The sequence below is a fragment of the Coregonus lavaretus genome (assembly GCF_964263955.1).
Source record: "Coregonus lavaretus genome assembly, chromosome: 19".
NCBI classification, from domain to species: domain Eukaryota; kingdom Metazoa; phylum Chordata; class Actinopteri; order Salmoniformes; family Salmonidae; genus Coregonus; species Coregonus lavaretus.
The window spans coordinates 34397405-34410701 of NC_140006.1; the positions used below are offsets into that span (position 1 = coordinate 34397405).

Genomic DNA, 13297 nt, shown 5'->3' on the forward strand with positions numbered 1-13297 from the left:
TTCCGGGCCAGTTGAAGAGGAAATTAATGCAAAGTTTAATGCAAAGTTTCCCCCTACTGAACCCCTCTCATGTGGCACATGCTACGTACAGTACAGTGTCCAGACTGTTGTTGGGAAAACGTCTTTAGTATCTACACACATTGATGTAGAGAGGGAAAACATATTTAGTATCTACACACATTGATGTAGAGAGGGAAAACGTATTTAGTATCTACACACATTGATGTAGAGAGGGAAAACGTATTTAGTATCTAGTGTCTACACATTGATATAGAGAGGGAAAACATCTTTAGTATCTAGTATATACACAGATTGATATAGAGAGGGAAACATCTTTAGTATCTACACACATTGATGTAGAGAGGGAAAACATCTTTAGTATCTAGTATCTACACACATTGATGTAGAGAGGGAAAACATCTTTAGTATCTAGTATCTACACACATTGATGTAGAGAGGGAAAACATCTTTAGTATCTAGTATCTACACACATTGATATAGAGAGGGAAAACATCTTTAGTATCTAGTATCTACACACATTGATATAGAGAGGGAAAACATCTTAGTATCTACACACATTGATATAGAGAGGGAAAACGTCTTTAATATCTACACACATTGATATAGAGAGGGAAAACATCTTAGTATCTACACACATTGATATAGAGAGGGAAAACGTCTTTAATATCTACACACATTGATGTAGAGAGGGAAAACGTATTTAGTATCTACACACATTGATATAGAGAGGGAGAGGGAAAAAGGGGATGTTGAGTTGTGTGAGGTTACTTATGAGAATGAGTCTCTGGATCACTGGGGATTACTACTGGAGGTTTGAAGCTACAGAGACAGGACAGACAGACGTACAGCCAGACAGACGTACAGCCAGACGTACAGCCAGACCTACAGCCAGACAGCCAGATGTAGAGATAGACGTACAGCCAGATGTAGAGATAGACGTAGAGACAGACGTAGAGATAGACGTACAGCCAGACGTACAGCCAGACATTTACATTTACATTATTTAGCAGACGCTCTTATCCAGAGCGACTTACAGGAGCAATTAGGGTTAAGTGCCTTGCTCAATGGCACATCGACAGATTTTTCACCTAGTTGGCTCGGGGATTAGAACCAGCGACCTTTCGGTTACTGGCACAACGCTCTTAACCACTAAGCTACCTGCCGCCAACTACATAGAGATAGACGTACAGCCAGATGTAGAGGTAGACGTACAGCCAGACGTAGAGGTAGATGTACAGCCAGACGTACAGCCAGACATAGAGACAGATGTACAGCCAGACATAGAGATAGACGTACAGCCAGACATAGAGACAGACGTACAGCCAGACGTAGAGGTAGATGTACAGCCAGACGTACAGCCAGACATAGAGACAGATGTACAGCCAGACGTAGAGATAGACGTACAGCCAGACATAGAGACAGACGTACAGCCAGATGTAGAGATAGACATACAGCCAGACGTACAGCCAGACATAGAGACAGACGTACAGCCAGACGTAGAGATAGACATACAGCCAGACATAGAGACAGACGTACAGCCAGACGTAGAGGTAGACGTACAGCCAGACGTACAGCCAGACATAGAGACAGACGTACAGCCAGACGTAGAGATAGACGTACAGCCAGACGAACAGCCAGACATAGAGACAGACGTACAGCCAGACGTAGAGACTGACGTACAGCCAGACATAGAGACAGACGTACAGCCAGACATTGAGACAGACGTACAGCCAGATGTAGAGATAGACATACAGCCAGACGTACAGCCAGACATAGAGACAGACGTACAGCCAGACGTAGAGACTGACGTACAGCCAGACATAGAGACAGACGTACAGCCAGTCATAGAGACAGACTTATAGCCAGATGTAGAGATAGACATACAGCCAGACGTACAGCCAGACATAGAGACAGACGTACAGCCAGACATAGAGACAGATGTACAGCCAGACGTAGAGGTAGACGTACAGCCAGACGTACAGCCAGACATAGAGACAGACGTACAGCCAGACATAGAGACAGATGTACAGCCAGACGTAGAGGTAGACGTACAGCCAGATGTAGAGATAGACGTACAGCCAGATGTAGAGATAGACATACAGCCAGACGTACAGCCAGACATAGAGACAGACGTACAGCCAGATGTAGAGATAGACGTACAGCCAGATGTAGAGATAGACATACAGCCAGACGTACAGCCAGACATAGAGACAGACGTACAGCCAGACGTAGAGATAGACGTACAGCCAGACGTACAGCCAGACATAGAGACAGACGTACAGCCAGACGTAGAGGTAGACGTACAGCCGTACAGTCGTAAAGACAGACAGACAGACAGACAGACGTAGAGACTAGAAAACAGTGTGATACGCATACAGACAGACAGAGACAGACGTACAGACAATGCAGCAGAACAGTCCTGGCTAAACCCTATCCCGTGGAGTGAGCCGTGTGGTTGTCCATCTGCCTGCCTGTCTGTCTGTCTGTCTTCCCGTCCTCCAGCCCGCCCGTCTGTCTGTCTGTCTGTCTGTCTGTCTGTGAGGAGCAGAGCAGAACCTAACAGAGCCGAACAGGGGGATCCTCCTGTTATCTCTTTAATAATGGAGCAGAGTGAGTAAGTGATCCCATCCACCCTCTACACTGCCTCTCCAGGGACCCCCGGCAACTGTCAATCACTGCTGATATGGAGATATTAAAAAAGGGGGATGGGGTAGCACCTTCTCTCTCTGTCTCTCTGTCTCTCTCTCTGTCTCTCTCTCTCTCTCTCTCTTTCTCTCTCTCTCTCTCTCTCTCTCTCTCTCTCTCTCTCTCTCTCTCTCTCTCTCTCTCTCTCTCTCTCTCTCTCTCTCTCTCTCTGTGTAGTACAGGCATGCCCGCTGCCTGTAACACCCGATGCAGACAGACCACTCCACAGTCTTAATCAGTCCCTGTGAGAAAGAGGTGTCTCAATCTCCCCAGTCCCAACAATTTCACATTATTTGTAGAGGGCTTTGTTATTATTCATTCCCCTTCTCTGAGTATTCATTTTGCAGAGCGGCGTACGCCAGTGACCTTTAACCTCGGGGAGGCATGCGCTGTGATGAGTTTGCTTCTGCCTCTGCCGAAGACGCATTTCAAAGCAACCCAGAGTGCGCTTGGCGGACCGAGGACGGTGACCTACAAGGTCACGTCATGTTGACGACGAGTGTAGAGGAACGTTGTGGAGCATTTTGGAGAGTTGGGGAGGAAAACAGAAATAATTAATGGGAATAATGGAGGATGGAGAATAGACTTGACCTCCCCGAAAATCTATGAAAAATTATTAATGGCTGCCTCTCAGTGGGATATACATATTTATGTTTTGCTGCAATGGTAACTAGTTTGGGGAGGATGGGACAAGGGGATGGGCTGGTAGGGAGCTCAGGCATCCAGTTAAGGAAATAACAGGAGGATGAAGGTTGGAAGAGGTCAGTTGTGAAGAGGATTCCTGAACCTGAGCTTGGTGTGGAAGCGTAGCAGTGTAATACAGTGTAAACACTGTAGTCCAAATTGGATAGACTGACACGGATATACAGTAACGCTCCATACAGGAAAGCTGGGTATTATGTTCACTGGGACAGACTCACTTTTTTTTGCTGTAGTTCATTCTGGACTAAATATCCTCAAAACTGATGGAACTGCAGTTGGATGCAAAACTAGTTTGAGGGACATTGGCTAATTCCTCTATGCTGAGAAAGAAAGTTAGAGTCTTCAAATGGTAAATAAGATATCAAATCGACACCACACTACTACCCTTTTTACATTACTGAACTGAACCAAGCCAGGCCAAACTGAGCTGTACTGTGCTGGCCTGGTTACACATCCACTACAGTTGTTACTGGAAGTGCGCTGGAAAGGACTATGTGAAAAGAGAGTTTCTAAGTCAGCACAGTATGGTTCAGCACGATAGCATGAAATGGTATCTATGGAAAAGAGTAAACTCACGTTCTTGGGGAAGTCTGCCTTCAGCTCTTTGACACCCTGGCACCAGTAGGCAGCAGTCTTCTCACTGATCAGCTCGATGTTGAGGAAGGAGCCCTGTCCGGGGCCGAACACATGACCTGACGTGGTGCCACGCACAATACGGGGAGACACATTAGTCACTAGGGCCTGTGGGACGAAACGTAGGAATGAGATAAATTGATACATTATCATGAAGGCCAGGAGTTTTTCCTGAACATAATTGCAGGTTTTTTTCCGGATAAAAAAAGCGGCTTAGGTGGTGGGGTCATGGCAGGGGGCGTGGCAGGTGGAGCGGCATTGGGCGCGGTCTGCCCATCGGCGCGGCTGAATGTAAAAAAAATTAACATTTTAGAAGCCCCTATCTTGGCGGTGTATCCAATTTCCTGCAATTCTACTAATTTCTTCATGGAGCCGAGATAAATATTTGCAGTTTTAAAGCAACATTTTTTTTTACACTGCCCGCCCAAGTATTTCAATGGCAGAAAAATCCCTGTAACTGTACAGCATAATTAAGGCTCAGTTTTTCATGTTCAGGTCAATTGGTCACAAAAATATCCTGCTAACATGATCATCTGCATCATCTGCATGAACAGCATGAAATGACAATGCAAATAGGAGGCAGATGCATGGTCAGTATAATGTCAGTATAATGTAACTTCAAAGATACTGGCTTCAGTTGTGAATCTGAATATTATATTTGATTCAAAGCCAATGAGGATAACTATTGAACCTACAGGCTATTCAATAATGCAGTACAAGTATGACATACTCCTGCAATTCAATATTTCAATTTAGCCGCTTTTACTTAATGACTGGAGAACCACAATTCATATTCATGATATACAGTTACTTATAGACATTTACTACAGAGACAATGATATTTGAAGACTGACATTTCTTTCTGCTCTGGTTACTATTACCAATTAGTAGCGACCAATTTGCGTAATCTAATTAAAAACAAGTCCATATCAAACAATTACAGTATAACACACTAATAGATGTAATGATATTTGGTTTATGTAGTATCTATAGACTATAGATGGAAAAAAACGACATTAATGATTGTGACGAAGACATAATCTGCAATAGTTTTTTAAATAATCCTAAACACATGCTATAGTGGGAAAATAAAAGACAGCATCACAGCCAACAGTTGTTTCCCCTGTGAGCATGTATTTGTTTCCTGTAACATCTGCTGTGTTCACTGCTAATAGTTGGGATGTATCCACAGGGCAATGTTTCATGGATTTAGCACGGCACTGCACTGTGAGTTCAGTCAACTACATATGAAGGCAGCTCTCTGCTACCTAACCCTGAGTGCAAGACAAGTCCGGACAAATTGTTTGTAGTCGGTGAGTATAAAGGAATAAGAATGAGATTGATGAAGATCTAGACAGACGTGAGAGCCACGTTTCGATGAACAAACAGGATGATGAGTGAATGGTTAATTGCGTGTAGTCCTGTTCTTGAGCTGTTCATATCTATTTTTGTTCGTACACACAAAAACACACAGACAAGAACACACCACACACACACACACACACAACACACACACACACCTCAATGTAATACATGCACCTGTGAAGAAAATGTAGCCAATAACACCGTCCTCTCTGTCCATTACCACAGGCTAACCTCTGTAACAACAACCCATCCAAATGTACTAGGGCCCTCAACAAGTATTCACATACTATAGGTTACCGGGTCCTTGGTGTTTCTGTTAACCATTGGGTTACCACAAGAGCCCAGGCCACTAATCCATCCCCACAACCCTTTATGAAAAGAGAACGAACACGATAAAGAGAGATCAAATATAATTGCCAAGGCTATAGCTCCTCCAACACAGAGACAACCAACGATTGGCCGCCGGCCATGAGGAGGCACATTCGAGGTAATTACCAAACAGCAGTTACTTACACGGTCTCTTCCCTCAACACCCTTTCCTTTCTATCTGCAGGGAGGAGAAACAAGAGAGAGAAATAAAGAGAAAGAAAGAGATAGCGAGAGCGAGAGAGTGAGCGAGAGAGAAGAAAAACATCCTCCCTCAAATATTTGTCTCAGTTTTTCAATTGCACACCACGTGGCACTAGCTGACACAGAAAACCATTCGACCACAATTATCTCTATGACTACAGCCATTATTATCTCAGGAGAAAGGGATGTACGTGACCGGGGGTGGTGGTGGATGCTAGTAAGGGAAAAATGCTTCTTCCTCACTCTCTCTGTCTCCTACTCTTTATGGCGAGTTTAAATCCCTCTCTTTTTGTTTTTAGTGGTCCACTTGTTTTCCTGTCCTGTCCTGTGCTGGTGGCTGACTTGCCAGCCAGGTCGAGAAGAATGAAACATCACATAGTCAAAGAGTGGAGACCACAGTTCAATCACACCTTAACCTATAGCTCTGTTGCCACCATGTTATACCTATAGGTCTCCCGAGTGGCGCAGTGGTCTAAGGCACTGCATCGCAGTGCTAGCTGTGCCACTAGAGATCCTGGTTCGAATCCAGGCTCTCTCGTAGCCGGCCGCGACCGGGAGACCCATGGGGCGGTGCAAAATTGGCCCAGCGTCGTCCAGGGTAGGGGAGGGAATGGCCGGCAGGGATGTAGCTCAGTTGGTAGAGCATGGCATTTGCAATGCCAGGGTTGTGGGTTAGATTCCCACGGGGGGCCAGTATGAAAAAATAAAATAAAAATGTATTCACTAACTGTAAGTCGCTCTGGATAAGAGCGTCTGCTAAATGACTAAAATGTAAAAATTAAATTAGTTGATTGGTCTATCAACTAATTTACCGCCTGGTGATGTCACCAGGTAGGCCAAAACTCCAGCCCACCAAACGAGGCTGAAAATTGAAGTAGTGTTTTAAACAGCCCTTATCATAATTATCACAATTTCACAGTATTATTCCAACCCCATAGTGTGGAAATATATACAAAACACAGGAAAATCACGTTTTGAATGCACTTTAAGAAATGTTTAGTTATCTATAGCGCCTTCAGAAAGTATTCACACTCCTTGACATTTTACACATTCTGTTACAGCATGAATTTAAAATGGACTAAATTCAGATTTCTTTAAATGTCAAAGTGGAATTATGTTTTTTTTAAATAGTTTTTTTATTATTAATAAAAAATGAAAAGCTGAAATGTCTTGAGTCAATAAATATTCAACCCCTTTGTTATGGCAAGTCTAAATATACTACCGGTCAAAGGTTTTAGAACACCTACTCATTCAAGGGTTTTTCTTTATTTTTACTATTTTCTACACTGTAGAATAATAGTGAAGACACCAGAACTATGAAATAACACATATGGAATCATGTAGTAACTAAAAAAGTGTTCAACAAATCAAAATATATTTGAGATTTGAGATTCTTCAAATAGCCACCCTTTACCTTGATGACAGCTTTGCACACTCTTGGCATTCTCTCAAACAGCTTCATGAGGTAGTCACCTGGGCGGCAGGTAGCTTAGTGGTTAAGAGCGTTGTGCCAGTACCCGAAAGGTCGCTGGTTCAAATCCCCGAGCCGACTAGGTGAAAAATCTGTCGATGTGCACTTGAGCAAGGCACTTAACCCTAATTGATCCTGTAAGTCGCTCTGGATAAGAGCGTCTGCTAAAATGTAAATGTGTTCTAAAACTTTTGACCGGTGGTGTAAGTTCAGGAGTAACAATTTCCTGTTTAACATAATTTCTGAATGACTACCTCATCTCTGTACCCTACACATACAATTATCTGTAAGAGGTCCCTCAGTCAAGCAATGAATTTCAAACACAGATTCAACCACAAAGACCGAGTTTTCCAATGCCTAGCAAAGAAGGTTGCCTATCGGTAGATAAAAGCAATTATTTTTAAAAGCAGACAATGAATATCCCTTTGAGCATGGTGAAGCTATTAATTACACTTTGGATGGTGTAAGAATACACCCAGTCACAGCAAAGATACAGGCATCCTTCCTAACTCAGTTGCCGGAGAGGAAGGAAACAGCTCAGGGATTTCACCATGAGGACAATTGTGACTTTAAAACAGTTACAGAGTTTAAAGGAAAATTCCAGCATTTTTCAACATCATATTCATCATCTACAGCACCACCCCAACATCAACATATGTGAAAATTGTGCATTTCTATGTTATGTAGTAAAAAAGATTTGAGGAAAATAAGCATTTCTAATGATATCATTAACCAAATAGTAGGTACTTCGCTCCGCAGGTAATATGACACACATTACATTACAATGGAACGATTTGATTAGTGTAATGTTAGCTAGCTACATAGTTGTCTTTGTATCAAAGATAAAGGTGTAGTATAGAGAAACTATCGAGGTTAGCTAGCCAGCTACATTCGTTCGCAGCGACGCCGTTTTTTCAAACAGTCAACACTGCAGCCATTGCTAGCTAGCCAACACCACCAGCTAGCAGTACTGTTGCAACTAAATACAATATCATTTTAGCCAGCTACATTCGTTCGCAGTGACGCCGTTTTTCAAATAAAGTCAACACCGCAGCCATTGCTAGCTAGCCAACACTACCAGCTAGCAGTACTGTAGCAACTAAATACAATATCATTTTAGTCAATGAGAATTTTGCAACGTAAAGCTTCACTTTCTGAACATTCGAGATGTGTAGTCCACTTGTGTAGCTAGCATGACTGACTGTGCTAGCTAGCCAACGTTTAATTATTTCTGCGTTATGAAAGGAACTAGACACGGACACGAAAGATCTGTTTAGTGTGTTAACACACTATTGGTAGTTTGTTGTAACCAAGTATTGGTGCTAACCGTGTTATTGGATGCTAGCATGCTAGTTAGCCATGGTGTCATAGGATACAGTGCCCTGGGCGGTTTTCACGGAAGAATACTGTACCAAGTAGCTAGCTGAATAAACTAAGTTAGAGTCTATTCCTAGAAAACATTGAACCGCTGTAGTTTACAACAATTATAATTTCTAAAGTGGAAGTTGGGAGAGTTATATTTGAGTGTTTCAGTGAAAAGGTAAGTGAGAGAGGCCCCGCTCTCTCGCTTCCCCAGATGTTTAGTTAATTTTATTCCGATCTCTTTTGCATTATTGTAGCCTTTTCTGTAGCCTGTCAACTATGTGTCTGTCTATCCCTGTTCTCTCCTCTCTGCACAGGCCATACAAACACTTCACACCGCGTGGCTGCTGCCACTCTAATCTGGTGGTCCCTGTGCGCACGACCCACGTGGAGTTCCAGGTCTCTGGCAGCCTCTGGAACTGCCGTTCTGCGGCCAACAAGGCAGAATTCATCCCAGCCTATGCTACCCTCCAGTTCCTCGACTTCTTGGCGCTGACGGAAACATGGATTACCACAGAAAACACTGCTACTCCTACTGCTCTTTCCTCGTCTGATCATGTGTTCTCGCATACCTCGAGAGCATCTGGTCAGCGCGGCGGTGGCACAGGAATCCTCATCTCTCCCAAGTGGACATTCTCTCTTTTCCCCCTGACCCATCTGTCTATCTCCTCATTTGAATTCCATGCTGTCACAGTCACTAACCCATTCAAGCTTAACATCCTTATCAATAATCGCCCTCCAGGTTCCCTTGGAGAGTTCATCAATGAGTTTGACGCCTTGATAAGTTCCTTTCCTGAGGATGGCTCACCCCTCACAGTTCTGGGTGACTTTAACCTCCCTACGCCTGCCTCTTTCTTTCCACTCCTTTCCTCTTTTGACCTCACCCTCTCACCATCCCCCCTACTCACAAGGCAGGCAAAACGCTTGACCTCATCTTTACTAGATGCTGTTCTTCTACTAATCTCACTGCAACTCCCCTCCAAGTCTCCGACCACTACTTTGTATCCTTTTCTTTCTCGCTCTCCTCCAACACTATTCACTCTGCCCCTACTTAGATGGTAATGTGCCGTCGCAACCTTCGCTCTCTCTCTCCCGCTACTCTCTCCTCTTCCATCCTATCATCTCTTCCCTCTGCTAAATCCTTCTCCCTCCGATCTCCTGATTCTGCCTCCTCAACCCTCCTCTCCTCCCTCTCTGAATCTTTTGACTCTCAATGTCCCCTATCCTCCCGGCCAGCTCGGTCCTCCCCTCCTGCTCCGTGGCTTGACGATTCATTGCGAGCTCACAGAACAGGGCTCCGGGCAGCCGAGCAAAAAATTGAGGAAAACTAGACTCCCTGTGGACCTGTCATCTTTTCACTCCCTCCTCTCTACATTGTCTTCCTCTGTTTCTGCTGCCAAAGCCACTTTCTACCACTCTAAATTTCAAGCCTCTGCCTCTAACCCTAGGAAGCTCTTTGCCACCTTCTCCTCCCTGCTGAATCCTCCTCCTCCTCCCCCTCCCTCCTCCCTCTCTGTGGATGACTTCATCAACCATTTTGAAAAGAAGGTTGACGACATCCGATCCTCATTTATTAAGTCAAATGACTTCTTTCTCCCCTCTCTCTCCAGATGAAATCTTGCGACTTGTGACGGCCGGCCGCCCAACAACCTGCCCGCTTGACCCTATCCCCTCCTCTCTTCTCCAGACCATTTCTGGAGACCTTCTCCCTTACCTCACCTCGCTCATCAACTCATCCTTGACCACTGGCTATGTTCCTTCCGTCTTCAAGAGAGCGAGAGATGCACCCCTCCTCAAAAAATAACTACACTTGATCCCTCCGATGTCAAGAACTACAGACCAGTATCCCTTCTTTCTTTTCTCTCCAAAACTCTTGAGCGTGCCGTCTCTAGCCAACTCTCCTGCTATCTCTCTCAGAATGACCTTCTTGATCCAAACCAGTCAGGTTTCAAGACTGGTGGTTCAACTGAGACTGCTCTTCTCTGTGTCACGGAGGCTCACCGCACTGCTAAAGCTAACTCTCTCCTCTGCTCTTATCCTTCTAGACCTATCTGCTGCCTTTGATACTGTGAACCACCAAATCCTCCTCTCCACCTTCTCCGAGTTGGGCATCTCTGGTGCTGCTCACTCTTGGATTGCGTCCTACCTGACAGGTCGCTCCTACCAGGTGGCGTGGCGAGAATCTGTCTCTGCACCACATGCTCTCACCACTGTAGGCCCTCTCCTATTCTCTCTATACACCAACTCACTTGGCTCTGTCATATCCTCACACGGTCTCTCCTATCATTGTAGCGCAGACGACACACAATTCATTTTCTCCTTTCCCCCTTCTGATAACCAGGTGGCGAATCGCATCTCTGCATGTCTGGCAGACATATCAGTGTGGATGTCGGATCACCACCTCAAGCTGAACCTCAGCAAGACGGAGCTGCTCTTCCTCCCGGGGAAGGACTGCCCACTCCATGATCTCACCATCACGGTTGACAACTCCATTGTGTCCTCCTCCTAGAGTGCAAAGAACCTTGGCGTGACCCTGGACAACACCCTGTCGTTCTCCGCTAACATCAAAGCGGTGACCCGATCCTGCAGGTTCTCTACAACATTCGCAGAGTGCGACCCTAACTTACACAGAAAGCAGCACAGGTCCTAATCCAGGCACTTGTCATCTCCTGTCTGGATTACTGCAACTCGCTGTTGGCTGGGCTCCCTGCCTGTGCCATTAAACCCCTACAACTTATCCAGAACGCTGCAGCCCATCTGGTGTTCAACCTTCCCAAGTTCTCTCATGTCACCCCGCTCCTCCACACACTCCACTGGCTTCCAGTTGAAGCTCGCATCTACTACAAAACCATGGTGCTTGCCTACGGAGCTGTGAGGGGAACGGCACCTCCTTACCTTCAGGCTCTGATCAGACCCTACACCCATACGAGGCCACTACGTTCATCCACCTCTGGCCTGCTAGCCCCCTTACCTCTACGGAAGCACAGTTCCCGCTCAGCCCAGTCAAAGCTATTCGCTGCTCTGGCACCCCAATGGTGGAACAAGCTCCCCCACGACGCCAGGACAGCGGAGTCACTGACTACCTTCCGGAGACACTTGAGACCATACCTCTTTAAGGAATACCTGGAATAGTATAACAGTAATCCTTACCCCCCCCCCCCATAAAAAAGGGTGGTTGTCCCACTGGCTATCCTAAGTTGAATGCACCAATTTGTAAATAAGAGCGTCTGCTAAATGACTTAAATGTAAATGCAATGCCTATTCATAATAGGTTAAACATCACATGATGCACACCTATGATGTCGTTGGAAACACATATCTTCCTCTATCTTTTCTTCCACAAAACATAGAAACGCTCAATTTTCACATATGTTGATGTTAGGGTGGTGCTGGATATGATGAATATGAAGTTGAACATTTGTGAAATTTCCCTTTAATTGCTGTGATAGGAGAAAACTGAGGATGGCTCAACAACACTGTAGTTACTCCACAATACTAACCTAATTGACAGAGTGAAAAGAAGAAAGCCTGTACAGAATAAAATATTCCAAAACATGCATCCTGTTTGTAACAAGGCACTAAAGTAATTCACTTTCTGTCTTGAATACAAAGTGTTTTGTTTGGGGCAAATCCAATAGAACACATTACTGAGTACCACTCTCAATATTTTCAAGCATACTGTTGGCTGCATCATGTTATGGGTATACTTGTAATCGTTAAGGACTTGGGAGTTTTTCAGGATAAAAAAATTAACTGAATAGAGCTAAGCACAGGCAGAATCCTAGAGGAAAACCTGTTTTAGTCTGCTTTCCACCGGACACTGGGAGATGAATTCACCTTTCAGCAGGACAATAACCTAAAACACAAGGCCAAATCTACACTGGAGTTGCTTACCAAGAAGACAGTGAATGTTCTACTTGAAATTATATTGCAAGACCTGACAATAGTTGTCTAACAATGATCAACAACCAATTTGACAGAGCTTGAAGAATTTTGAAAATAATAATGGGCAATCACTGCCAAGGTTGCTTCTAGAAAGTATTGACTCAGGGGTGTGAATACTTATGTAAATGAGATATTTCTGTATTTCATTAAAAAAAGAAAGATGTTTTGTCATTATGGAGTATTGTGTGTAGATGGGTGAGAAAAAAGTCAATTGAATTCATTAAAAATGTTGGCTGTAACTACAAGATGTGGAATAAGTCAAGGGGTATGAATACTTTCTCAAGGCACTGTATGTGGCATTAGAGGGAGGGCAGAGCACATATAATAGATTGGGAGGCGATTCTATCTATTTTATTCTGATTTCTTTGGTCCAGACAGGGCAAGTTTTTTTCTCCATATGCCACATTGATGTATTAGTTCTTCATAAAAATCTCAATCTAATCATCCTCCTCTTTTTCATCTTATGTGGTTTCATGACCCTGTAAGTTCCATTTAGAGGGAGAGGCATGCACACTCACGGTCTTGGCAGTGGACAGAGTTTCT

The 13297-nt window shown here is 44.3% G+C and overlaps 1 pseudogene across 1 annotated transcript in view; it reads right to left on the reverse strand.

Annotated features, from left to right (window-relative positions):
• The window catches only part of LOC311146275 (dihydropyrimidine dehydrogenase [NADP(+)]-like), a 176597-nt pseudogene that overhangs the window by 60929 nt on the left and 102371 nt on the right, over nt 1-13297 (reverse strand). The window contains exon 14 of the transcript in view: nt 3985-4149. The product of the transcript in view is annotated as a dihydropyrimidine dehydrogenase [NADP(+)]-like (transcript). The remainder of the gene's footprint in view (nt 1-3984; nt 4150-13297) is intronic.